The 19,618-nt window shown below is 34.9% G+C and overlaps 1 protein-coding gene and 1 long non-coding RNA gene across 9 annotated transcripts in view; one reads left to right on the forward strand and one right to left on the reverse strand.

Annotated features, from left to right (window-relative positions):
* Positions 1–19,618, reverse strand: part of LOC143232891 (plexin-B-like) — a 187,499-nt gene that overhangs the window by 68,805 nt on the left and 99,076 nt on the right. For 5 of the 8 annotated variants that reach the window (XM_076468915.1, XM_076468912.1, XM_076468913.1 and 2 more), the window contains one exon: positions 17,805–17,911. The exons of the other annotated variants lie outside the window; for them this stretch is intronic. The gene's annotated coding sequence lies outside the window, so the exon portion shown is untranslated. The remainder of the gene's footprint in view (positions 1–17,804; positions 17,912–19,618) is intronic. 8 annotated transcript variants of the gene reach the window in all.
* On the forward strand, positions 8,359–19,502 carry LOC143232893 (uncharacterized). Its single transcript, XR_013017845.1, has 3 exons — positions 8,359–8,868; positions 11,139–11,274; positions 19,161–19,502. It is a non-coding gene; the product is annotated as an uncharacterized LOC143232893 (long non-coding RNA).

The following is a 19,618-nucleotide window of genomic DNA, read 5'->3' on the forward strand; positions in this document are numbered from 1 at the left end:
AACAGCTAACTCTTTGAAATATTGGTATTTATGGAACACCAAAATTGAAATAATGAAAGATAAATTTAGAAAACGTTGGTTTTTTGTTTTAAATAAATATAGAATGTCTACAAAATGTGACAGTTAAGAATGATTAAAACAAGCAATAATAACAAAACTCCATCAATCGTAGAATGATGTTAAACCTAATAGGAGTATGTAATGCAAATAAACGGAACTAAGACTATCTCGTTAAACAGTTAATATTAAACCTGATCAGAAGTGATGCCTAAATAAATGGAACTAACACGATCTCGTTAAATAGTTAATACCAAACCCCATCAGAAGTGATGCCTAAATAAATGGAACTAAGACTGTCTCGTTAAACAGTTAATAGGAAACCTGATCAGAAGTGATGCGTAAATAAATGGAACTAAGACTGTCTCGTTAAACAGTTTCCTCACTGAAAAATTTTAAGAACTAATTTCACCTAGTTAAACTATACAATTTTACAATTTTGGTTTAACTTACAGATATGTTTGCTTTAAAATGCGCGCTCTTTTTTTATGGTTTCCCTAACATAACTATACAGAATATATTGTATAATATTACTATACAGAATATATTGTAAAATACTAACTTATTGGTTTAATCCAATTGCTTTTATGATTACACTGTCATTCCTATTGGCCAAACTTGTAATTAATATTGAAATAAAATGTCCATGTCATAGAATATAATTATATTTTCGAAAACAATTGTCACAAATGATTTTATGCAACTTGCTACTAAACAAATATACCCTAAAATTGTGCAGGTACTGGACCTAATTTAAAAATTAGTACATTTACAGTTATAAAATTATAGAAGAACTAAGCTCGCGAAAGGTATTATCTTCTATTGATACGACAACAAGGCGGAAGAATGTTGCATGATAGATTAAAATTGATTGGTAAAATTTGAAAATTTCGTCTTCAGGGTTCGTATTTCTAGAACTTTTGGCTCGCTCCTTTTACCAAGGTTGAATTCTTGAAGAATCTGCTTGTTGGGTATCATAGTCTGACGTTTCTTCATTTGGAGTTCCTTTGTTCAAAACACTTCCTCGTCCTATTTGATGAATTCTAAATATCTATTGTTTCTTGGGGAAAAGTCTATAACTATATCGTTCCTCGGCTCTAGAACCCAGTTTTGCTAGCTCGTTTTAAACCATTCAGTTGCACTGTTCTTCCTTTCCATCCAAAGATGTACGATTGGAATTAACTTATTTTTAAGTTTTCTTGTTCACTAAGTTTTAGTTAACTTTGGCAGGCAAAACTAATTCAAAGTTCTTGCTTGATCAACACCAGACGCCGTATATGTTCGGCATTTCAATCGTGTAAGCATCGTAACCGAAGGTTAACCCCACTATTCGTCGGTATAGATTAGCAAAAGAGTTGGTAGTGAGTGGTAATAACTAGTTTCCTCCTTCCTTCTATTCTACCATTTCCAAAATTAGGGACGTCTAGCACAGACAGACGTCATGTAGGTTTGCGTGAAATTCAATAAAGAGAGTTGAAGTTCAAGCAGTATAGGTGTGATTAATTAATTGTCCACTGTCCACCTCCTGGGATCCTTACTTTTAAATCACTCCAGATTTCGCACTACTTGTCCCATACTAACGACATCCAAACCAGTAGGAATATTTTTTACAAGCACTCTCCAAAATTGTTTTTAATACTATCATGTCTGAGTGTTAAAAATTATGGATGTGATGTGGTACTTGTAATTGGAACCATCTTGGTACCATCAACTGAAACTCTTCTTTTCGTCGTACTATTTCACTTTCTTGACAGGATGTTGTCAGAGAAATCGACTAAATCCCACTGAGACCAATATATCCTGGTCTGTTTACTGGACAATGTTATGCCTGTCAAGATGGTCTTCCTCTTTCACGTTAAATTCAGCTAATGATGGACTAAATGTAAATATAAAGATCATTGAACTTCATCACTAACCAATAACTTCTGGGTCTGCATCTTAGCTACTTTAGTGTTGATTTTCTTGTTTTTGTTCTAATCAGTCTTGTTACTTATTCCTCGATGTAACAAAAAACACACAAAATAATTGGCTTTTGTCGCCATTTATCACAAAATCGTCTGAATAAAAAAAATAACTAACAGTACTATATCTTTAAACTTTTTATCATCTCACTCAGAAATTATCTTTTATGTATACACAGCAGTGGAAATACTTACAGGAATAGCCATTAAAATAGGTGTAAAAACGAAACACTGTAGGATTCCTCTCTATTTCTATACGAAAAAGAACAGCATTAAAGTACAGTAATTTGTTAATATCTAACGCTGTGATTGGCTGTAATGCAAACAGTCACATATTGCCAGACAAGAATAATACCTATAAAAGTAAAGATATATATACTATTCTCAGTAGTAGTGTCGTGAATGTATTCATGGCTCCAAAGACTGAAAATTAGCATAAAAATTATGAAGAATTAACTGATGACGGTTTTCTGCTTCTTGTGGCTTAATGTGTCACATAAAGAAAGGTGAGAAAGGAAGCAGTATGAAGCTCATATTATTTAAAAGTAATGTTAAATAGCACCGAGCATCATGTTATTTTTGTTATACAAGACAATATTTCCAATAGATTAGCTGTAACTAGCGATGTGAATGTTACTTTTAGAACAGTAAGAAACACATAAGCATGAATTAGCCTCAGTGGATGTGGAGATGCTCCAAAATCACCACTTCAGAAAGAGACAATAAAATCACAAGGCTGAAGTGGCATCAGGATTTAAAAAATGAGATCAGATGATGTTTTTCACGGATGAATCGCAAGACAAATTCTTTAGTAAAAATGAATGAGAGTTTTGTTGTGTTTATTTTTTCGGAAAGGATAACAGCATCATGGTCACTCCATAACATCTGGAGTTAAAATTGCTTGAGGGACCAATACAAAATATCTCAATCTCTGGTGTTAGAAGTCTACACATAACCGAAGGGACCGTGACTGATGACAAATACAACCAATTGTTTATCCATTATGCTATTCCCACAGGAACTTATTGGGCATAGATTCATCTTCGAGCAAGACAATAATCTTACGCCAGCAGAAAATGCGGTGAAGCAATACCTGTAGCTAAAGATAGTCGAATGGAACACTGTTAACAAACATTCGACCTCCAGAAAGTCTGGATATAAACATTATTAAGGATACACGGACTCATATGGAAACGGGGAAGGTCAAACGGTCACCAAATAACTTTGTCCAGTTACGAAGAGTAAGTAAGAAGGAACATTTAAAAAAAGCTATATTGCTTCGTTTAAAGTAAATACAAAACACTTCAGTCTTCTCTGTAATAACACTAACAATATGTATCTCAGAATATCTGGTATGGTTATTAACACTTTTACTGACAAGCAGAGAATAACGTTTCAACCCTCCTAGGTCATCTTCAGGTTAACAAAGAGAGAGTTTACAGCTGATCGTTGCTGGGCACATGTCATCAAGAGACACTAACGATAGACTGGTATTTTAGTGGCAGTTACTTTTCGCTTGCCATTACTATATGTGAGTCTGCCGGTTCCATAATTAATCCAAATTTGTCATTTTCAACAAAGAAAACTTGGGGTGACGTTTATCTTTAGTGTCCTTTTGATCCTCATTTGCTTTCTATAATTATCATACGTACTCTCCAGTCTTATCTTTAAAAACAAGTTTTCATTTTATTTTGAAGATGGTTTTGTTTTTGTTTTAATTTCGCACAAAGCTACTCGAGGGCTATCTGTGCTAGCCGTCCCTAATTTAGCAGTGTAAGACTAGAGGGAAGGCAGCTAGTCATCACCACCCACCGCCAACTCTTGGGCTACTCTTTTACCAACGAATAGTGGGATTGACCGTCACATTATAACGCCCCCACGGCTGAAAAAGCGAGCATTTTTGGCGCAACGGGGATGCGAACCCGCGACCCTCAGATTACGAGTCGCACACCTTAACACGCTTGGCTATGCCGAGCCCTTGAAGATGGTAATTGACAGGACGCTACTTACTGTAGATCCACCATGTCTAGCATCATGTAACATGTAACAATTAATTTCTATGTTTACACTAACTGTTGAATAAGTTTAAGTGTATTGATATTAGTCCATTTAGTCCAGCTTCTTTACGACCCTAGAGTCATGTTTTATTCGCACTCATGAAGGTCACGCTAAGACCATGATTACAATTTTCGCTCACCTCTCTTTGTCGTGTCTGATGTACTGCAATACCATTACCGTTTTTAAGTCTTTTGAAATATCTGGCTGATTTTCTCCACGCTTGAAAATTTCTTTCTACACTTGAATTACTTTATTGAAGCAAAAGTCGATGAATTTCGTTGATTACATTTCGTCTTAAATTTTTATAGGAAAAAATATATATAGTAAATAAAATATAGTGTTCCAAAGGATATGAATTTGGTGGATGGAGTAGCCATTAACTGAAATTCTTGGACAACAGTTGACAGTAACCCAGCTTTTTAGTTGTTCATGCAACTGGATCACTATAATCAATTTTTCTGGTTGTTTATGTGATTGAACCACTATAATCAAGTTTTCTGGTTGTTCGTGCAATTGGATCACTATCTCTGTCATGGTTTTCATGTGGTTTTCTTGGTATCTTCAGTTTTGAGCTCGATTATTATGATATGCGCATTTTCTTGAACGAATATGACTTTTTCATCAACAATATTTTATATTATTTAATAAGTATTAACATAAATTTGCTCTCAGTATTTGAAATTTTTATGTTACTTCCTATGTTACTGTATGCTCTTCCTTTCTTTTTGTCATGTTCTCGCTTGTTTTCCACAAATATTTTGAATATATTTAAAAATTCTCTGAATTTTTAGTTATCTTCTGTTGAAGTTGATGAATTTTCCATTCACGTTTTTCCATTATACCCACAGCATCCTTTTCCCCTTCGTTCCCTTTATTTACAACTTTTTGATCAAGCTTTTCAGCGTCTTGTTTAATTTGGAGTGGAAACTCCACATTTAGTACAATATATTATGCAACGAGCTTTAAAACTGAAATTTGTGGAACTAAGAAATAACCAAGAACATATTGAAGGGGCCCAGCATGGCCAAGTGTGTTAAGACGTGCGGCTCGTAATATGAGGGTCGCGGGTTCGCATCCCCGTCGCACCAAACATGCTCGCTCTTTTAGCCGTGGGGGCGTTATAAAGTTACGGTCAATCCCACTATTCGTTGGTAAAAGAGTAGCCCAAGAGTTGGCGGTGGGTGATGATGACTAGCTGCCTTCCCTCTAGTCTTACACTACTAAATTAGGGACGGTTAGCACGGATAGCCCTCGAGTAGCTTTGTGCGAAATTCAAAAAACAAACAAACATACTGAAGGAGAGAGACAAACAATTATGGCTTATTTTGATGTTAATATTTTACCTATTGGATTTAACATACAACTTACACCACACAGTTATCCATATCCAAGCAACAGCTTGCTAAAATTCTAAGACTTCGGAGTCTTAAAGACAAGTGATACATTCACATTTTATATTCACTTTAGATCTATAAGATAGAGGTTGGTTGTTGGTACTATTTTTCGGCTGAGACTATCTTGAGATGTAAAGACGGGTTACGAAAATTACCCAAAGTGTCGTTGACAACCAACTCTCTTATCTAAGGTAATCAGTACTGATAAGGTTGCTGGAATCCATAATCAACCTTCTGTCGTCATGAAAACAAAGCCTAAAGAATCTGTCAAAGACAACGTAAGACCACGAGACATAAAAACACCAAAAGAGCTAATACGTCATAGTGTCTCGTCAAAATTCCGACTCGGTAACCTGCCACACATTGTACTCAAACAGAATTACAATTGACAAACTTACCTATACAGTTTAAAAATTAGGAGAAAGCTGGTATTCGAGAAATGTAAAGTTTAAAGATGCGCCTAAAACATTACTAAATTTTCTGTACTACTTTTGTATTAAGGAGCACTTAAGGTTCTAATGACTCCACGCCTGTTTTATTCTTCTGATAAAGAAGCACTTACGGTTCTGATGTTATATTCTTCTGATAACTCTAACCTTTTATAATTCATGGACACAAATCTTACATAAAACTTTAACAAAGCGTATACTTCAAATAGATCTTGTAAACACAATAATAGTTTGTTTGTTGTCAAGTACAAAGCTACATGAGCTATCTGTACTCTGGTATCGAAACCCGATTTCCAGAGCAATAAGCTCTCTAACTTGCCCTTGAACCACAAGGGAGCATTTTAAAATAATGGCAACTGTGACATCTAACAGTTTTATTTTTGTGTGCGTTTATCTTCTCCGTTAATCAACCTCGCGAGCGGAACTAAGAAAGATAGCTTTATCCTCGAATATCCGTGACAGTCAATACTCAACCAAATATGTCTAAATACTTGCCGTGTCATTAGATTGGATTAGATATGAGAGATTATCCAGATAATGTAGTTTTCCTGAAAAAAACAGTTATAAAAGTACGTCTTGTCAGTGGTGGTAGACGCATTTCCTGCACTTTGGTTTTTCTATTTACCCTTTAAGCAAAATAGTACAAAACGGTTTGGCTTTTTGTTAAGAAAAAATAATACAAGGGAAAATCATATAACACTAGTAACAGAACAAAAACATGTTCTGGAGTCAAAGTTAATATTAACTAAAGTAGCGGTGTTTTGTTTTTAAACGTGAAAAACATCACACGCATGACAAGTTTATACTTAAGTGCATTTTACGGAACAGAGCAGATACAATTATATGTTGTTTCAAATTTTTAGATCAAATATTCGTGTCTGTTACAGTCAAAGTGCTATACATACGTGAATGACAGACTGAAAAATAACATTTACAAGAGTGGCATGAATGATTCTATACGATAAGAACGAAGTTTCTTTGTTTATTATTTGGTCTGAACGAACAATAATAAAAGGACGTATATCATTTTAATTTCTGTAAAAGCTTCCATGACCCGTTTGGCCTCCTCTCCCTCTGGTGGAGACACCGGAGATATGCGCACGTATGTAAGACACAAAGGTTGAGAATCGAGGTTATAGCTGTTAGTTAACACAGTTGACAAAACATCGTTCATGGCCTAGCAGCGTAACTTTAGATAGTTCTATAATACGTTACTTAAAACGACGCATTACGCTCCCGTGCATGTTTACAGTCTTGCTTCTAATGAAATAGAAGACGATTGTTCACGTAAACAATTACTAATGTGTGTTTTCTTATAGCAAAGCCACCTGGGACTATCTGCTGAGTCCACCAAGGGGAATCGAACCCCTGATTTTAGCGTTGTAAATTCGTAGACTTACCGTTGTTACTAGCGGGGGACCTGTTTGTTTTTTCTGTAATAACTTTACACAGGAAACTGGTTGTCCTCTCTTTCCTAAACTGTTTGTTCGTTAAATCATCAATCAGATAGCATAACCTGCTGATTGATGATTTAACGAACAAACAGATATATATATTGCTTTGAATTACTAAACTAGGCATTCTCTTACCATATATTGAAACCGCGTGGCGAGATGGTTTAAATATTATTATAATGAAATTTCCTAGTGTGCTTTAACTGGTCATAAGAATTTCAATATTTGGAGAAAAAAAGTCCAGTGTATCACTTATTATTCCTTTGTACCGGTGGTTCTCAACCCTTTCACCACCAAGAACCCCTCTTATTATTATTCTTTCCCCACAGATCCCCATATGCTTGAAATATTCCGTCTACCGAACAAACAGTTTTTATTAACGAATAATAAAATTCGTTTTCTCTTTTACACAATCAAATAAAGGACATATATAACTGAGTGTGCAATTGAAAAAAACAAGAGTATTAAAATGTTTAACTTGCTCAATAATATGGTTGATGTTGCTAATATGTCACGAACCACCAGTGTTACATTCCTAGTTCACAGGGATCCCACTGTACTACTTTTGTAACACTAGAACAGAGATTTGCAGACAATCATGTTCCTCCATGTAATAATGTAATAGCCCCCGGTGACTCAGTGGTAAGCTTGAGAGCTCACAACACTAAAATTCGCAGTTAGATCCTCGCTGTGGGCACAATACGGATAGATCATTGTGCAGTTTCGCACTAAACTAGAATAAGAACTTCACTTTGTGTTTAACTACCCTAATTACTTACAGGTTAGTTTTAGTGTTTTACAGAAATACCGGGGAACGAACTTTCTAGGAAACTACAGTCTTTGATTAATACTTGTGTATAAACGGTATCACTTAGCTATACAGTGTGGTCTCAGATATCCTGCTGGATACTGCGCACAAGCAAGAAAAACATATTTTCGTTCCACGTTACATGAACCTCGCTCTCGAATAACGAGATTTCGGGATAAGCACATAAAGAAAGCGAATGGTTAAGTTTAGGTTGAAGTAATGTACGACTTAACTTTGGTGAAATCCAGAATCCTTGCACGTCTTCAGGTACTCCCATGCTCTAAAAGGAAATCTATGTACTTAGATTCAAGTTTCTGCTTTTGAGCAAATATCCAATATAATATTATATGAGAAAGCCAATCGTCATGTTGTCACGTTATCTTATCAAGTAGGATTTGAAGTTGTTGTTCTTTTGACTAAAGTAACTATACATTTGTCTAAATATCTCTGTATTGCTGTAAACAATGTTTGTTATCACCTTCTTCTAATATATTTAGTAGCCTTAATACAATATCTTTGTATAGTGTGCGTTAAAATATGCCGTCTTAAAACTATACCTAATCAAAAGCGACAATATTTAGTTGAGAACTCGATTCGAAAACACCATTCCAAAGAGTATAGATGTTACACGTACTGGAAATAATTGATGTCCCCTAAAACGTCACGAAGTCCATGACGTAAAAGGCGGTAAGTTTTATGCGCTGATTACGTAAATAAGTTACCAGTGCTAAGAATTTTTCCAACTACGTCATCAGTCTTAAGGCAAACATGTTCTCAGGTTAAAAAACGAAACCGGATATTTCGTATTTGAATGACGGATATTGAAATAACTAAGAACAAAAATGAGATGGAAATATAACGTTTCTTTCATGGGTGCACGTGTTTCCCATTATAAAATACTTTTCTTCTTTTCTGTTTCAGAAGTATCATGTCAACAGCCTACCCATATTCAAAACATCTATCAAATATTAATTAAAATCCAAGTGAAAAGGATCAATAGCATGATAAGTCGTTGATACAAAAATGAAATAAAGCTAATAATGATTTAACTTATACAGGTTTGAGATGACCATTTTTTATTAGACTGTAACAAATATTCGTTTTGATATGGAAGTGAATTTATTGCCCTTTACAGTTTTTTTACTAAAATTTTATGAAATTTAAATGAGTTCAAGAAGGAGAATTTCACCAGCTTATGAATATCTAGTAAGAAAAGTTGAGTCATCTAATAACCTTAATACACAAGATATTGAATATCTCAACTGTTCACCTACAACTATAGAATTAAAATCAGGGGTTTGATTCCCGTCGATGGACTCAGCAGATAGCCCGATGTGGCTTTGTTATAAGAAAACACACACACAGTTAGAAAACAGAGGTATGTTTGCGGACTTGCAACGCGAGAAACCGGGTTTCGACACTTATAGCCCATCGTGCAGCATTATGCTTAATTACAGACAAACACAAATTATAGAACGTCATTAGATAACTGAAATGCATTACGGCGTTGATATAGTACGTCAACCTCCAATACAAAATTCCTATATTGCAAGGGGTAACATACTACCTAAAATTTAAATAAATATTACAAAGAAACGCGGGTGGGATTTACACCGTTATTTAATTGTTACACTAATCATACTGTAACACTAGAACAGAGATTTGCAGACAATCAAGTTCCTCCATGTAATAATGTAATAGCCCCCGGTGGCTCAGTGGTAAGCTTGAGAGCTCACAACACTAAAATTCGGAGTTAGATCCTCGCTGTGGGCACAATACGGATAGATCATTGTGCAGTTTCGCACTAAACAACAAAGAAACAAGCAGTCGTGAAATTTTCGTGGTAACTTTTCAAATTCATAGACTTAAGTTGAAATTCACGTGTGTGAGGGTGATTTGAAAGAAATAAAGCAACAGTCATTGAATCAGAGCTCGTCGTTACAATTACTTCCACCCCTATTCGCTCTGTTTGTTTACAGATAATTAACTCCCACGGTGGGATATACAAGTTTAATTATTGTTGTACTTGATATAAAAAAACTCAAGAAAGACGTTAACACTAGCTCATCATAATTTTATTATATCACGGACTGCTTACTGTTTGATATACCACGCCATAATGAGATATTGGATTATCGCCACCAAATAAATCATTTAAATACAATACTCTTTAGTTAACCATAAACAAATCGACCATCAAAGTTTTAGGTGATACTTAATTATCAACACAAACGCAGGCCTAAGTTTTCGTTACACTATCTATAGCCACTTGTTCGCAGGAAATCGCTAAAGGAATTTACAGATCAATCAGTCTCTCTGTCTCTGTACACAAGTGAACTCGTGTACAATTGTCGACTTGTTGTTGTTTTTTCCTCCTCTTGATCTCACACCTCATATACTGTTTCCCCGTCACTTACATAAGGAGTGTATCTATAGAACTTCAGATTTCATCTGGAAACAGACTAATGTTTGTTATTCTTATATAAATAAAATACAATGAAGACGGGAAAAAAAGAAAGAGCGAGTTAATTAATCTCGATGCTCAGCGCCATCTCTTTTTTGTTTTTGAAGATTCAGAAAAAGAAACTTATTAAGGTTACAAGTTTTGTTCAACTTCATTTTCTAGGAAAATCGTTGCTTTGATTTATTTTTAAAACATCTTCGTTATCAAGTTTTAAGCTACAAAATACAAGCACTGTAATAGACTAATGAAGGTTATATTTTGTGTAAACGAAAAAACTTTTCTTGAAACCTCTGAAAGCATTTTTATTAAACAAACAAGAATAATCTATTGTTGTCGTTTTTTTAAAATAAGGCTTAAAATTATTCGATAAATTCCTTCTGGCTGGTGTGAACCGATAATGCTAAGCTTGCATACTTAAGTTTTGTTTGTTTTTGTTTTTAATTGTTGTGTGTGTGGTACTAACATTGCAACATTTTGAGACTACACATAACAGGAAATGAATCAGAAGACAGCTTCCGGGCAAGGTCTTCCAAGGTGATAAACAAAAGTCTCCTGGGAAGGAAACTATCACGTTGATGTGTCTACAACTACACATATCCACAGCTCTTTCTCGACGCTTGCATGATATTGTAAGTCATTGCGGTTGAGCAATGGTCATGTTATTTTATGCGAAAGTAGACTGGAGCTATAGATGTTTCTGAAAACGAAGTTTAATTGATATGGTACAAATACTTATGCTAATTAAGACTTAATTTTCTTTATTATGTGTTCGTATAATTTTCATTTCTTTATCTGCGGACTTAATATGTTATTTCATATCAGAATAAATTTCTTCAAAAATACAAAAAGTAATATTTTTAGATGATTAGTTTTAGTGTGGTAATAGAATGTTTATTGTTGTTAAGCACAAAGCCACATAATGGGCTATCTGTGCTGTGCCCACTACAGGTATCGAAACACAGTTTATAGCGCTCTGAGCCTTCATACTCATTGCTGAGCCAGTGAGAAGGGGGAGTGAAATTGTTTGCTTGAATTTATGTACAAAGCAACACGATGGGCTATCGAAACCCGGATTCTACCGTTGTAGATTCGCAGACATACCACTGTGCCACTGAGTTGTGAAGGATTAATTTAATTATAATGTGACATTTAATTACAACTGTATATAAATAGATAGACAACGCATTTAAAAATACAAGTCATTAGTTCTAACCACCATCGAATAATGGCTCTGCACGGACAGGTGGTAAGGCACTCGACTCGTGATCTGAGGGTCACGGATTCGAATCCCGGTCACACCAAACATGGGGGCGTTATAATGTTACAGTAAATTCCACTATTCCTTGGTAAAAAAGAGTAGTCAAGAGTTGGCAGAGGGTGGTGATGATTAGCTGCCTTCCCTCTAGTCTACGCGCAAATAGCCCTCGTGTAGCTTTGCGCGAAATTCAAAAACAAACAAACCGTGTAATAATAAATAAAGATTAAAAGACGAACTGAAGAGCAAACACGAAGAAAACAGAACGTGGATAAAGAATGCGACGGAAAAACAAATAGGGAAATGACACCTACGAACAAGACTTATAAAAACTGGCAATAAGAAGTCAGACAAAAGAAAGGAGACATTTTAGACAGTTAAAAGAGAGAGAGAGAGAGAGAAGCAGACAGGAAAGAAACAGGCACTACTCTACATTCTAGAACACATTCGAAATTTATTACATTATCAAAAAACAAGTAGCGTATATGAAGGGAAAATCTCTCATCATTGAACAGTCACGCCATCAGCGCTGACCACACCCCACAGCACGTGCTATGCTGTAATGAGCGCGCATGCAGGGTTCAAGTACGATTTATAATATACAATTTGAAATTGGTTTGGGAAGTACATTATGTTTAAACAGAGCCCAATCACAACAGCATGAGAGGGAGGGATTTGTCTAATAAACCATAGAAACACACTCCTCAAGAGACCTTACATGTACAAAATATTTAGGTACAGATATATACACACATGCGTATATACATTGACAAAACGGTATGGAGCTCACACACTTGTACCAATAGACACAGAAACAAACATACATCACAAATAGTAACAATGGGATACACACACACACATAAACAAACATAACTCACAAACAGTAACAATGGGGTATATACACACACACAAACAAATATATATATATATATATATATAAGGATCAATTTTGATAGACGTTTGCGTGTGAGGTTCTGGTAAACAATTCCCTAGTCTCAACACGAAACGCTTCACGAGTAAATAAATGGCTGCATCCTTGCATTTTAAAGTTACCAGTAATTTATAATCGATGTAGACTTTTACACGAAGCTCTGTAAAGAAGATGCAAACGCTTGTTACGCTTTTTTTTATTAAAGTAATTATATATGAACAGTGTACTTGCTTCTTTTCGAATATAGCATGTATATTTGAATAAAACTGTATATTATCCTTTTTAAAGAGTTAGTTTAAGCATTTTGATGCTCAAATGATTGGAGAATGTGGCAGAATGTATACTATATTAATAATAAACTGACATCTTAGGGTATTTTTTTATCTGTGAATATCCCACTTCTGACAGAATGTGTAATTGTTGGTTATCTGTAAATATCCCACTTCTTACAGAATGCGCAACTGTTGATTATCTATAAATATCCCACTTTTGACAGAATGTGTCACTGTTGATTATCTGTAAATATCCTACTTCTGACAGAATGTGTAACTGTTGATTAAGTGCTGTCAGACACTTGGTTATATCCGAAAACAAAGTTCTTTGGATAATAAATCATTTTATAACAGACACTCAAGATTATTGAGCATGCGTTTAAAGAAATAAATAGTACAGATATTTATTTATCAGAGGCCCGGCATGGCCAGGTGGTTAAGGCACTCGACTTGTAATCTGAGGGATTCCAATCCCCGTCGCACCAAACATGCTCGCCTTTTAAGCCGTGTGGCGTTATAATGTGACCGTCAATCCCACTATTCGTTGGTAAATGAGTAGTCCAAGACTTGGCGATGGGTGGTGATGACTTTCCTCTAGTCTTAACTACTAAATTACGGACAGCTAGCGCAGATAACCCTCGTGTAGCTTTGCGCGAAATTCAAAAACAAAACACTATATTTATCAAATTGCATGACAAAGTATATTAGTAAATAAAGTACAAACCATAGTTCCTTGAGTTTCCTTCTGAACACATGATATAATGTACACTATTAGCAGGGAGTACAATACACAGAACATACCTATATCTCAACACTAGTGTTCATAAAATCCTTATTTTTTTTTATTTTTTTTTCTGAAGCAGGCAGTGACTGTACTCTAGGAATCTCAGGTTTCCCAAGAATAGCATTTAAGTAGGTTTGCTTATTATTCAAAGTTGTACAATCGTACAAAATTTTATTTTTAAACTCGGTTCGCATTCTGTACATTGTAATGAATTTAATGTGAAAGGTTGTTTTAAAACCGATTTCTACCACTCTACGAAGTTGGCTGTTACGAAGGGTTGTCCTTAAACATAAACATGTACGTTTAACATTAACCCTGTACACTAAGAGCTTATTGTCATAAAAGAGAATTTAAGCTTTTAACAATGAAAAAATTAATCCAACTATTACACATCTAATAAAATTCGCTACTTCCCTAAATCTACTACTAAAAGTAAAGTGAATCCACAAACGTATTAATACGTAATAATTCGACCTTATAAAGTTCACAGCATTTTACGCATAAAACTAGTTCCAGCTTATCATAGAAAACAAAACAATACAGAAATTAGAGAGATGAAATACATGTACATCCATATACAAGCAATTTCATGTACACTACGAATCCGACAAATATACACAGCACTGATATTGTAGCAATGACAGATAGTTCCCCTTAATCCGCATGTATAAATATATCACTACGCCATAAGGAAAGAAGATCTAAGAGAGCAATTATGTAACACCTGAGTTTGTGCAAACCATTACTTCACTCTATACCACAATGTTTCAGGGGAAAATCGCTGAATTAGGTAGTGTTCTAAAAGTACAAATGAGTCTCCATAAATTACCGCATCAGTTAACACATAGATCGTGATAATCTGAAGTTCCTCTCCTGTTTTTCATTATATTCTAAAATTTCTAATCTTAGCCTTTTTCGTTCATAAGATATGTTTTACGCTAACTGTCCATATTCTTATAACATTTTTTTATCGCTAAATGAATAAATTCGTGACGTGTACGTTCAAATATACCTCGTAAACTCTTCCTGTTACACAACAAACCGTTTATAAATAAAGCAGGAAACTCGTTATTTATTGCGAAATGTTCAGATGTTAATCTACATTCTGCGAGAGCGATTTAATTTTAGTTTGTACAATGTATAACATAAACTACTTGATTGAAAAGTTACCGGTGTTACTGATTAAACATAATGACATACACCTGTACATATATATCATACGAGACTTTAGTCAGTAATATATAACAAGTGCTAGAGAAATTATTACACTGTATAACATCGCATTTATTAACTTTTTACTACACTACACAAAGCTGTCTCTATGTTTACAAACGAGCTCTCTAGTTAAATGGCTAATTTTTATAATATCAACGAGTATACCTCTGACGCAACAGTAAGCTAACTTTCTTTGAATAAATTGCCAAATGACTTTTTCCGTATCGTGTGTGAATGTAAAATAACCTTCATTTAGAAAAATTGCCAAGAGACTTCTCCGTATCTGATGTATCTGTAGAATAACCTCCATTTAAATAACTTGCCAAGAGACTTCTCCGTATTTGATGTGACTGTAAGACACCCTTCATTTAAATAAATTGTCAAGAGACTTCTCCGTGTTTGATGTGACTGTAAGATATCCTTCATTTAAATAAATTGCCAAGAGACTTCTCCGTATTTGATGTGACTGTAAGATACCTTCATTTAAATAAATTACCAAGAGACTTCTCCGTATTTGATGTGACTGTGAGATAACAAATTTCTATAAGACACGATGCGAATTTCTTTGTGTTACTTAGCTTTTCCAAGTGTACTTTCACTGCCTGTGGAGATTACTTATCTCCAGTCTACATTAAACTTTAACAACTGGGCTCAAATGAACATATATATTATACTATTGAAACGCATACAATTATATTTATGTTTGGACATGCGGCCATAGCTTTTTTCCCCTTCAAAAGTCAAATATAAAACTGTATTATATTGCCAGTGCAAGATATTTAATTGTCTCATCGTTTTGTTTTATCAGTTAAGGAAAACAAATGAGATACTAAACAAAAAAATAGATTTAAGCTAGAATAGAAACAATGAAAGATATCTGTTAACCATTTGTAAACTATGAAAGATATCTTTCAACCATTTGTAACCAATGAAAAATATCTGTTAACCATTTGTAAACTATGAAAGATATCTTTCAACCATTTGTAAACAATGAAAGATATCTGTTAACCATTTGTAAACAATGAAAGATATCTTTCAACCATTTGTAAACAATGAAAGATATCTGTTAACCATTTGTAAACAATGAAAGATATCTGTCAACCATTTGTAAACAATGAAAGATATATGTTATCCATTTGTAAACTTTGAAAGTGTTTAACAGCTGTTGATATCATAAGTACACAGACACAAAAGACATTATGCACAGCTAACAAATGTACAATACATTTATGAAGCTTGACTGTTTCAGAAAGCATTTTTATTCGCCTTGGTTTTTCAGTAGACCACCAATAAACTGATTAGGTCACCAGTGATCCATGGCACCGTCATGTCGATACGATGTAGTCTGGATGTCATTGTTTGTCTAACGCGTAATCCGTAAAGTAAATGGAAAAACTGAAAATTATTCTTAAATGAAAAAAAAAAAAAAAAACTAACGAAATACTTCGCTATTAGTTTGTCATTCGTGACAAATAAATAACGGATTATTTATAAAACCATACAAATCTTGAGATACTGTTATTCGTAAGCAACGTATTTGTTTCGTAGAATAAAGAGAAAAATCAACAACATGCAATTAATCTTATGCACTCGTATCTGCTTATTCTCAATCAACCAAAGAACTGAGAATATGGCCCCTTTGAAGGACAGGAAGCAGATGGAAATATTACGACGATGAGATAGTGTGATGGAAAGTTTTCCTGCAATCATATTTCGAGGCCTGCGCGTTGTATTCAAGTTCGGTTTCAAGTAAAGGTTTCTTCAACCAATACGATTATAAAAGTGTTGGCATCGCTGTATAAGTAATCAATCGAATCCCCGTCGTACCAAACACGCTCGCCCTTTCAGCCGTGGAGGCGTTATATTGTCACGGTCAATCCCATTATTTGTTGGTAAAAGAGTAGCCCAAGCTTAATTTGATAAGAAACTGCACTGATTTAATGGGTGGTCTCCCCAGTGGCCGCGCGCACGATACAGCTCTTTGTAAAGCTTTTATCTATATTATAATGGGGTAAATGAAAACTTTTGACCATCTCTTTCTATATTAATGTCTAGATAGCTCTCGTGTAGCTTTATGCGAAATTCAAAAACAAATAAACAAGTAATCAAAATATTTTTATATCAACAAAATAAAAACAAAGGGAAATCAATTTAACCAAGAAAGCTGGAAAAAATTGTCCTACGAATCTCTAGACACAACATGGGTAATTATCTCCATAAATCAGTTTTATTTGTATCGGTCTAATATTCACCAAGTCCTACCCTAAAGTCATTAACAAAAACATATATGATACCACAGATGCCACTTAACCTTTAGAAGACAATACATTGTACTCATTTGAAAATAATTTATATTAATAAACAGTATTCTGTAAACGACGATACGAGAAAAACGTTTAACGAATAATTTGTCATATCTGTGTCGTTACGTCAGGTTTTGTTTATCTCTTACAAGCATTTGCCTGGTTGCCGACCATGAACAGGGAATGATTCTCGTACGTCTACGGTGTTTCTTCCCAGGTTGGGGTCTGTAAGTTTTAGTCATCGAGAAGCTGAAAGGTGCAAATGAAACGCGTGGACTAAGTGACAAGTAACGGCCTTGTCGAACTGGGCCCCTTGCTATCCTGTATCGGTACATTTTCTTAATGAAAGAAGGCGCTGCCGAAAGAAAAGTGGCTGGCGTATTCATCCAGCAGGCTTACCTTTAAAAGACCGCCAGACTCCACTTCTCCTTGTGCTTCGCTTCGTGCTCGTAAGGAATCTCCGTAAATAGGTCTTGATGAAGCAAGCTCTTGACTTATATTATCACCTGTTAAAAACACAATTCAAAATCTCACAGGCTTATCTTAAATGTAAGAGAAATAAAAAAAATATTTGAGCAATCAAACGCTACAGAAAAAAGAAGAGTCTGTAATGATTAAAACTACGTCATTTTCATCATGCGTCAGTTTCTAGCACAGATGTTTTAACCAAGCCACGTTTTTGAAGTTTGAACTAAGTGAGGAAAAAAAAAGTTAAATTTACTGAAAAACTTAAGTATAAAACATTTCAGTTTGTGTCAGTATCAGAATTTAAGACTAAAATAGTTAACAATAAGATACAAAGAAAATGTTCGATCAAGTATAATCTATTATTTCCAAACTTTAAAGGCGCCGGAATGACCAAATGTGTCAAGGCATTCGACTCGTAATCTGAGAGTCGCGGGTTCGAATCCTCGTCACACAAAACATGCTCGTCCTTTCAGCCGTAAGGGCGTTATAATGTCACGGTCAATCCCACTGTTCGTTGGTAAGAGAGTAGATAAAGAGTTGACAGCGGGTGGTGATGACTATCTGCCTTCCCTCTATTCTTACATTGCTAAATTAGGGACGGGTTGAGTAGGTTTGCGCGAAATTCAAAACAAACAAATAAACAAACCGAACTTTAAGGCACACATTTTTAATGTTCTAAACTCATGTGCCTTAGTGCTGTTCGAAAGGTTGACATGGTAGTACATATTGTTATTTTTCTATAAGTTCTTAAAATTAACATCAAGATGTTTTTTTTTTCAGTTCTTTGACGATGGGAAATTTATTTTGAATTAAAAAGTTATATAAATGATTCATGGTATATTATGTTAGCCGTCCCTAATATAGCAGTGTAAGACTAGAGGGAAGGCAGCTAGTCATCATCACCCACCTCCAACTCTTGGGCTACTCTTTTACTAAGGAATAGTGGGATTGACCGTCACATTATAACGCCCCCACGGCTGGGAGGGCGAGCATGTTTGGTGCGACGGGGATTCAAACCCGCGACCCTCGGATTACGAGTCGAACGCCTTAACTCACCTGGTCATGCCGGGCAGTTATAGTATGTATCCGTTTGCTTCTGATATGCTTTACTTTTATTTCGTTATTTACTGGTCGTGATTTAGATCGGGTTACACGAAATGAGATTGAGAGAGAAATAAAAAATAAAAGAAATTGATAGAAATACTTGTTAAAACTGAATATAAAAAAATAATCAAATAAAGTCAAGAACAAAATACAAAAAAAAACTGTTTTTCTTTACTTTTTCAGGTGGTTTTAGACTACATCACCCAACCAAGAACACACCAGTTTAAAGATTACTCGAACTCGCTTGCCACCTGGACAGCTGTGATTTAAGACTGCTTAATTTGATAAGAAACCTGCACTGATTTAATGGGTGGTCTCCCTAGTGACCGCGCGCACGATACAGCTCCTTATAAAGCTTTTATCTATATTATAATGTGGTAAATGAAAACTTTTGACCATCTCTTTGTATATTAATATGTCTAGAAATTCCGCTGATATATTTTCTTTCAAGCGTCACTTCTATATAACTCCACGTGTGCTTCTTAATGTTGTCCTTATTTGATACACAGCCTATTTCACAAATAATAAAGAAGAGAAAATCTCATATGGCTTTTTTTTAGTATACACTGTTATGCACGTTTCGTTTACGTCAGAGTTTAACACAAAATCCCGCTACTTTCATTCGATTCAATCTCGTATCA

Source organism: Tachypleus tridentatus, chromosome 11 (genome assembly GCF_004210375.1).
Source record: "Tachypleus tridentatus isolate NWPU-2018 chromosome 11, ASM421037v1, whole genome shotgun sequence".
Taxonomy (NCBI): Eukaryota; Metazoa; Arthropoda; class Merostomata; order Xiphosura; family Limulidae; genus Tachypleus; species Tachypleus tridentatus.